This window comes from Pyxicephalus adspersus, chromosome W, assembly GCF_032062135.1.
Source record: "Pyxicephalus adspersus chromosome W, UCB_Pads_2.0, whole genome shotgun sequence".
Lineage (NCBI taxonomy): Eukaryota > Metazoa > Chordata > Amphibia > Anura > Pyxicephalidae > Pyxicephalus > Pyxicephalus adspersus.
Window position 1 is genome coordinate 7283103 of NC_092870.1, and position 6815 is coordinate 7289917.

At 41.5% G+C, this 6815-nt stretch overlaps 1 non-coding gene across 1 annotated transcript; it reads right to left on the bottom strand.

Annotated features, from left to right (window-relative positions):
* Nucleotides 1-331: 331 nt before the first annotated feature.
* On the bottom strand, nt 332-403 carry TRNAY-GUA (transfer RNA tyrosine (anticodon GUA)). Its single transcript has one exon. It is a non-coding gene; the product is annotated as a tRNA-Tyr (tRNA).
* Nucleotides 404-6815: the final 6412 nt, after the last annotated feature.

Consider the following 6815-nt stretch of genomic DNA (forward strand, 5'->3'; position numbering starts at 1 on the left):
TCGGATAACCTTCTTTAGCCGGTTGGCCAGTACCTTGGCGAGGATCTTGTAGTCCACGTTGAAGAGGGAGATGGAACGCCAATTCTTGAGGTCGCATTTCTCGCCCTTCCACTTGTACAAGCTCGTGATCATCCCTTCCCTCAGCGATGGCGGCATTCTGCCCTCCACCACCATCTCCTCGTACAGCTCGAGTAGGTCTGGGCCTACGAGATCCTACAGCACTACATAGTGCTCCGCTGGGTCTAAATGAGATGAAACTTCTGATTCACTTCTTTGAAATGGTCTACTGATGGGAAATCTTCTTTGAAGCACAACAGGGTTATAAAGGGTCAGGGGGCACCCGGATTTGAACCAGGGACCTCTCAGTCTACAGTTGAATGCTCTGCCACTGAGCTATACCCCCTTACCCAATCCTATGTCCCACATGGCGCCGTAAAAGCGCCTTGATGTTTGTTTCTGGGTGAAGACCTGGGGACACGGGACTCCTATCAGCGCAGGACTCGTTTTTTGGTCCCACGCAGAAGGCTCCGCCCAGAAGGACTTGTTTTCGGGTCCCACGCAGAAAAGGGCAAATCCCCTTCCCCCGCTGTGACTCCTGAAAGAAGGAGATTCCCCCTCAACCCGCCAGCGGAAGGAGCCCCACCGGCCGAAGCGTCTGCCATTGCAGACAATTTTTCATCCACATCAGATATCTCACATAGCACACAATCCATAACTGGGAGGAAAGGACTTAAACAGTCCAATACACATAATACCAAGTTTACCACTAGAAAGCGGTCAAATTCACTTCATACTCGTACACATAACAAAAATGAAGAAGATCATGTAACATCACACAACACAGAAAATAATGAAAGGGAGACACCAAACATTCACACACCTAGGGAATCAGGTAGTTCCGAATCCCTGGGAGCCACACCTAAAACCAGTTTTTAGGCCTAACCAAAGCAGAGAACACGACCAAAAATGAAAGCATGGAACAAATCATTTAAAAGGTCAGTCAAAATCCGTGGAAAAATTTAGGATAATTAACATATCTCAATACCAACTTACACAAATAAATGCAATAAATTATTTTTCGGATATAATTCATTAGTAATAATATGCTATAAATAAATTTGCAGGTAATAGACGCTGCTGATCAATAATGTTCTGGAAACACCTGGAAAGAAACTCATAATAATCAAGTTTGGTTAATCGTTTATTTAGGTTTTGGTCATCGTTAAGGTCATACAGCTTTAATCAATATTCTGTTGCTTCTATCCAATTTTCCTTTACTTTGATGGAGGTGATGGAGGTGCTTTAACCTCCTTAGCGTTCTAATTCGGTCCGTATTTCCATGCAAAAAGCGTTTTATTTTTTTTGCATGGAAATTTTTTTTACATTGTAGGCTATAATTTTTAGGCATAACTCACCGAAATATGTCCAATATTTAATAAATTTATTAATAAATTTGATATAAAAAAACATAAAAATCTGTTAAAAAAATTGTTAAGCATGTAAGTGTACACTAGCATATATAATATATATATATAATATAATTATAAATATATTATATGAAAATTTCTGTGTATTGGACTCAATGCAGGTATTTTGTATTGAGTCCAATACAAAATTATTTGAGTTTTCCCCCGATCCGCCCGCCAGCACCGATGCATGCACCGACGTCACCTGGGAAAGCCCAGAGAACGTCTCTGCATTGCGCGGCTGGAGTTTGGAGGAGCAGGACGTGTTCACAGGACCTGCGGGGACCAGCAGGACGACAGGGGACGACAACGGAGCAAGGTAAAGTGGGTGTTTTTTTTAGGTTAAAGCTGCCCCGAGCGTGACTCGGGATTACCGCTATTTGCAGGTAAAATCCACCCCGAGTCACACAAGAAATTGATATATCCACTACAGTATGTCCTTCTGAAGAAGCCAGAACAACTTCTGATGAAGTTTGTGGTGAAACGCGTCAAGGACGGTAGCATGGAAATTATCTTTATGTTCTCCAATAAGAAAATATGAACATTATTTTATGTTTTGTACTGTTTTATCTTTTAGTTTTTGTACCAATTATAATAAAACTGTGTAGAAATATTTTCTTTAAAAAAAATAACAGTTTTCTTTTTTCTAAATTATTATATAAGCACCTAAAAAGTCCCATTCCAAAAGATTGTTTTTCAACTCCATATTTTGTGGTGATTATTAATCTGTTGGGTTGGCAGTTCATTATAAATAATGGCTAGAACAAGGGCATTTTAAAAATGTCCACTAGCCTCATAATCCATGTGAATTGATACTCCCCCCCCCGGCTGTCATTGGATTGTTGTATTAGTCCCATCACTTGTTGGCAAAGAAGAAGCCATGTAAGCCTAGCAGAGAGAGCTCTCACTGATACCATCTTGTTGCTAAGGACAACAGCACTGACACATTAAGCACTGCAGGGAGCCCAGTGACTCTGACTAATAGTTTGGGCTTTACACAGCAACCCGGACCAAGACAAACCAACTCTACCTAAGTATTATTTCACAGTTTTTCCCTTTTATTGTACCCTGTTGCTATTGTTCTGTTACTGTTTTTAGATTAGTCTTTATTTTTCTGTATTTGTTTATGCACTGTTTTTGTATGTTTTACTTATTAAACACTATAAAAAGTGTAAGCTGAATCTCTAAATGCTCTAAGTAGAAATAGTATAACTTGCTAACCTGAAAACGCTACTATAAACATTGTGATTGCTGAGACATCCCTGTCTGGAGTGGCAGCGTGTGACACAGACAGCATTAAAGGAGCAAAAGCAACTGCAGTTGTCAAGGGTAACAGTGAGAGATTTCGTCTAAGCACATGGTGGCAGGTTTGTTGGGCAAGGGGTAACAGAGCGGTTAACCTTGCCCCGTGATGGCCCCTCTTCACCCTGCTGGTGCATGGACTGTTGCTGAGCGTGCTCAAAAGTCTATGCCCAGGGTGTGGACTGAAAGGGCGTTTGTCACCCCTCATCCTATCCTTCATTGCGATGGCTGGTAATCCTTTGTACCACCGCTGCCCCTCCCTCCCTTTACCGGGAATACAGCAGTGACGCGGATTGAGCCAGCCCTAGAAGGAGAAGCCATCCTCCCACACGTTACCACCAGGGATTGCCCAGTCAGTCTTTCATTCTGCGCATGCCTCTGGCTGCATCACACATCCCCTGCAGGCTCTCTACATCATTGGTAGCGCACAGCTCCAATCAAAGGTATGCTCTTCTATTTTAAATGCCCACATTGGCTTCACAGGTGATTTAAGTTCCTGGGGCACTCATTTTGAACTTGCTCACTCTTTGGCTTGTGAAACAAGTGGATTTTTAGTGGAGTTAGAAAAAACAGGAGTCTGATATTGTGCATTTGGGAGTTGTGTCTGTTTGACTGTTGGGTTGTCTTTGCTTGACTGTCAGTTTTGTTTTAAACAGCTTTTTTTGCTTGACTGTCAGTTTTGTTTTCAAACAGTTTTTTTTCCCTTGCTAAGGGGGAGTGGTGAAGGCTTCACAGGTGATTTAAGTTCCTGGGGCACTCATCTTGAGCTTGCTCACTGTTTGGCCTGTGGAAACAAGTGGATTTTTGAGTGGAGTTGGAAAAAACAAGAGCTTGAAAACAAAAGAAGTTAAATCCACAAAAGAAGGTAACCACAAACAGTAAGTAAACGTTTGTAACTCCTTGTAAACAAAAATTGTAACTGGGAAAATGAGTGGTAGCAAGGTGGAAAGTTTGGTTAAGTGCACAGTCTGTCACATGGATGCACAAATGGAGTAACAGCTCCTGAGTGAATATCGCTGTGACAGATGTGAGCAAGTCGCTTTTCTGGTATCTCGCATTGGAGAGCTGGAGAAGCGCATTGCAACACTGAAATCACTGGGTCACCTTGAGAGGGGTCTCCTGCTTACTGAGCAGGCAGTTAATGGCTTAGATGTGGAGGGTGGAGAGGTTAGTCAGGATGGGCATGTAGGGAGTTGGGTTAATGTAACTCGAGGGAGTGGTAGGGGCCCCCTGAAAAGGCAGGCCAGCCCTGTGTTTGAGCACCCCAACATGTTTGCAAAGTTATGTGAAGATGTGCAGGTGGCAGACCCAGTGGTGGCAACTCTAGATGTTACTGCTACCCCTAACAGCCGGGAGGGCAGCACATCTAGTAGTGGTGGGGAGGGAAACGCAGGAAGGAAAAGACAATTGGTAGTCATAGGGGATTCTATCATCAGGAGGACTGATAGAATAGTTTGTCGCCTGGATCCCTTCAATCGAATGGTTTACTGTCTTCCTGGTACCAGGGTTCGGTATGTGGTGGACCGAATGGACAAACTACTGGGAGGGTCTGGACAGGACCCAGCTGTCTTGGTCCATGTTGGAACCAATGACAATATAGATGGAAGATGGAGGATCCTTAAAAATCAGTTTAGGGAACTAGGTTTCAAGCTGAAGAAAAGGACATCCAAGGCTATATTCTCTGAAATATTGCCTGTGCCATTCACAACACAGGGAAGGCAGAGGGAGCTTAGGCAGCTAAACACATGGCTTAAGTCCTGGTGTAGAAGGGAAAGGTTGGGCTGACTTTTCATTGGGGTACAACCTGTATGCCAGAGATGGTTTGCACCTAAATGAAAGAGGGTCTGCTGTGCTGGAGGAAATATTTAGGGGAATGGTGGAGGGATATTTAAACTAGGACAGAGGGGGGTGGGAAAGTTAAATAAGGTGGCAGACAGGTTAGTCAGGGGTCAGACACTAGTGGAGGGTGGATTGGGGATAGTTGGGGGGAGGATTATGGATAATTGTAAGGAGCTTCCCATGTTTCAAACAAACATTGGATTGTGCAGTACTAGTTGTACTGAAAAACAAAATGATTTGGCAAACAATGATGGTAAAAGCAGCAATGGTTTAAAGAGCCTGTCCACCAATGCTAGAAGTCTAGCAAACAAGATAGGGGAGTTGGAAGCCTTAATGAGTGAGGGGAAGTATGACTTAGTTGGCATTGCTGAATCCTGGCTTTGTTCTTCGCATGACTGGGCTGTCAATATTCCTGGGTATACTCTCTTTCGTAAAGACAGAGTCAAACAAAAGGTTGGTGATGTCTGTCTGTATGTGAGAAGTGATCTAAAAGTGAATGTGAAAGAAGAAATTGCGGGTGGAACAAGCGATGAGGTTGAGGCATTATGGGTGGAGTTGTATGTGAGGTTGAATAACACACAATTAATGATTGGAGTCTGCTATAGCCCCCCCCCCCCCACAGTGCTAAGGAAGAAGCAAAAAGTGGAAGTGTTTTAATCATGGGAGATTTTAACTACCCTGACATTGACTGGAGTAATGACACTACACAGTTTATATCACCCAACTAGAAATGATACTCTGCTGGACCTAGTTCTTTCTAACAATGCAGAGCTTATAACAAATGTGCATATAAAAGAGAATCTCGGTAGCAGTGACCATAATATGATTTTATTTATTGCAAGCTGTAAACAGGAAGCAAAAACAGGAAAGATAAAAACATTAAATTTTAAGAGAGCAAATTTTCCATTATTAAGGGCGGCTCTCTGTGACTTGGACTGGGAGACAATATTGTCCTCATAGAACAAGAAAAGGGCATTCCAAAAATATAAAAATGAAGGATCACCTTCATCATTTGAAACCTATAAAAAATATAACAAAAGATGTAAAAAGGAGATAAAATGTGCAAAACATCAAAATGAAAGACAGATTGCAAAGGAAAGTAAGGCAAACCCCAAAAATGTTTTCAAATATATTAATAGAAAAAAGATCAGATCTGAGCATGTAGGCCCCTTAACCTCCCTATAGGTAACCCCGAGTGTGACTCGGGGTAGAAAAAAGTTGCTAAAAGCGGTAACCCCGAGTGACACTCGGGGTAGGTAATTCTATGGGAAGTAATAGTAAATAGAGCCTTACCTGATCCGCCGGCGTCCCGCATCGTCCATCGCCGCAATCTCCGTCTTCTTCTCTTCTTCCGGCCGGCTTCTGCATCCGATGAGTAACCGGGGAGTTCCCGGTGACGTCGGTGCATGTGTACGTTGCCGGCGGGGTGGGAAATTCAAAATCCATTTGTATTGCATTCAATACAAAATAACTGTATTGAATGCAATACATTAAAATTATATGTGTAAAAGCAGTACATTGTTTTCAAGAATATTTATTTTACAGTATATATAATAGTATGAGTATAATATGTATTTTTTTTTTTTTAATTTAAAAAAAAATTATTATTTTTTTTTTTTTAATATATAGATTTTTTAATTTATTCAATTTATTATTTTTACATGATTTTGTGTTTCAAGCTTTAATATACTCATACTATTATATTATACTGTAAAATAAATTTTCATGAAAAACAATGAACCGCTTTTAGACATATAAAACCGGAAAGAAATGCTAGGGAGGTTAAATGATGGGTTGGTAACTAGGGATAAAGACAAGGCAGATTTACTAAACACTTTATTAGCTCTGTGTACACGAAGGAAAATGCCAGAGCTCAAGTCCAAATTCATAATAGCAATGTCACTGCCTAAAATGCGTCACAATGGCTCAGAATTGATATAATTGAGAAACAGCTTAGAGAAATTAAGGTTGACAAAGCACCAGGACCTCATGGATTGCATCCACGTGTCCTAAGAGCTGAGCTCAGTTATTTCAAAGCCATTATTTCTAATTTTTAGAGACTCTTTATTCACTGGCAAGGTACCGATGGATTGGCGTAAGACCAATGTGGTTCCTATCTTCAAAAAGGGAGCAAAGTCATTACCAGGTAACTACAGACCCGTTAGTTTAACGTCCATAGTTGGAAAGGTCTTAGAGAGTTTGATAAAG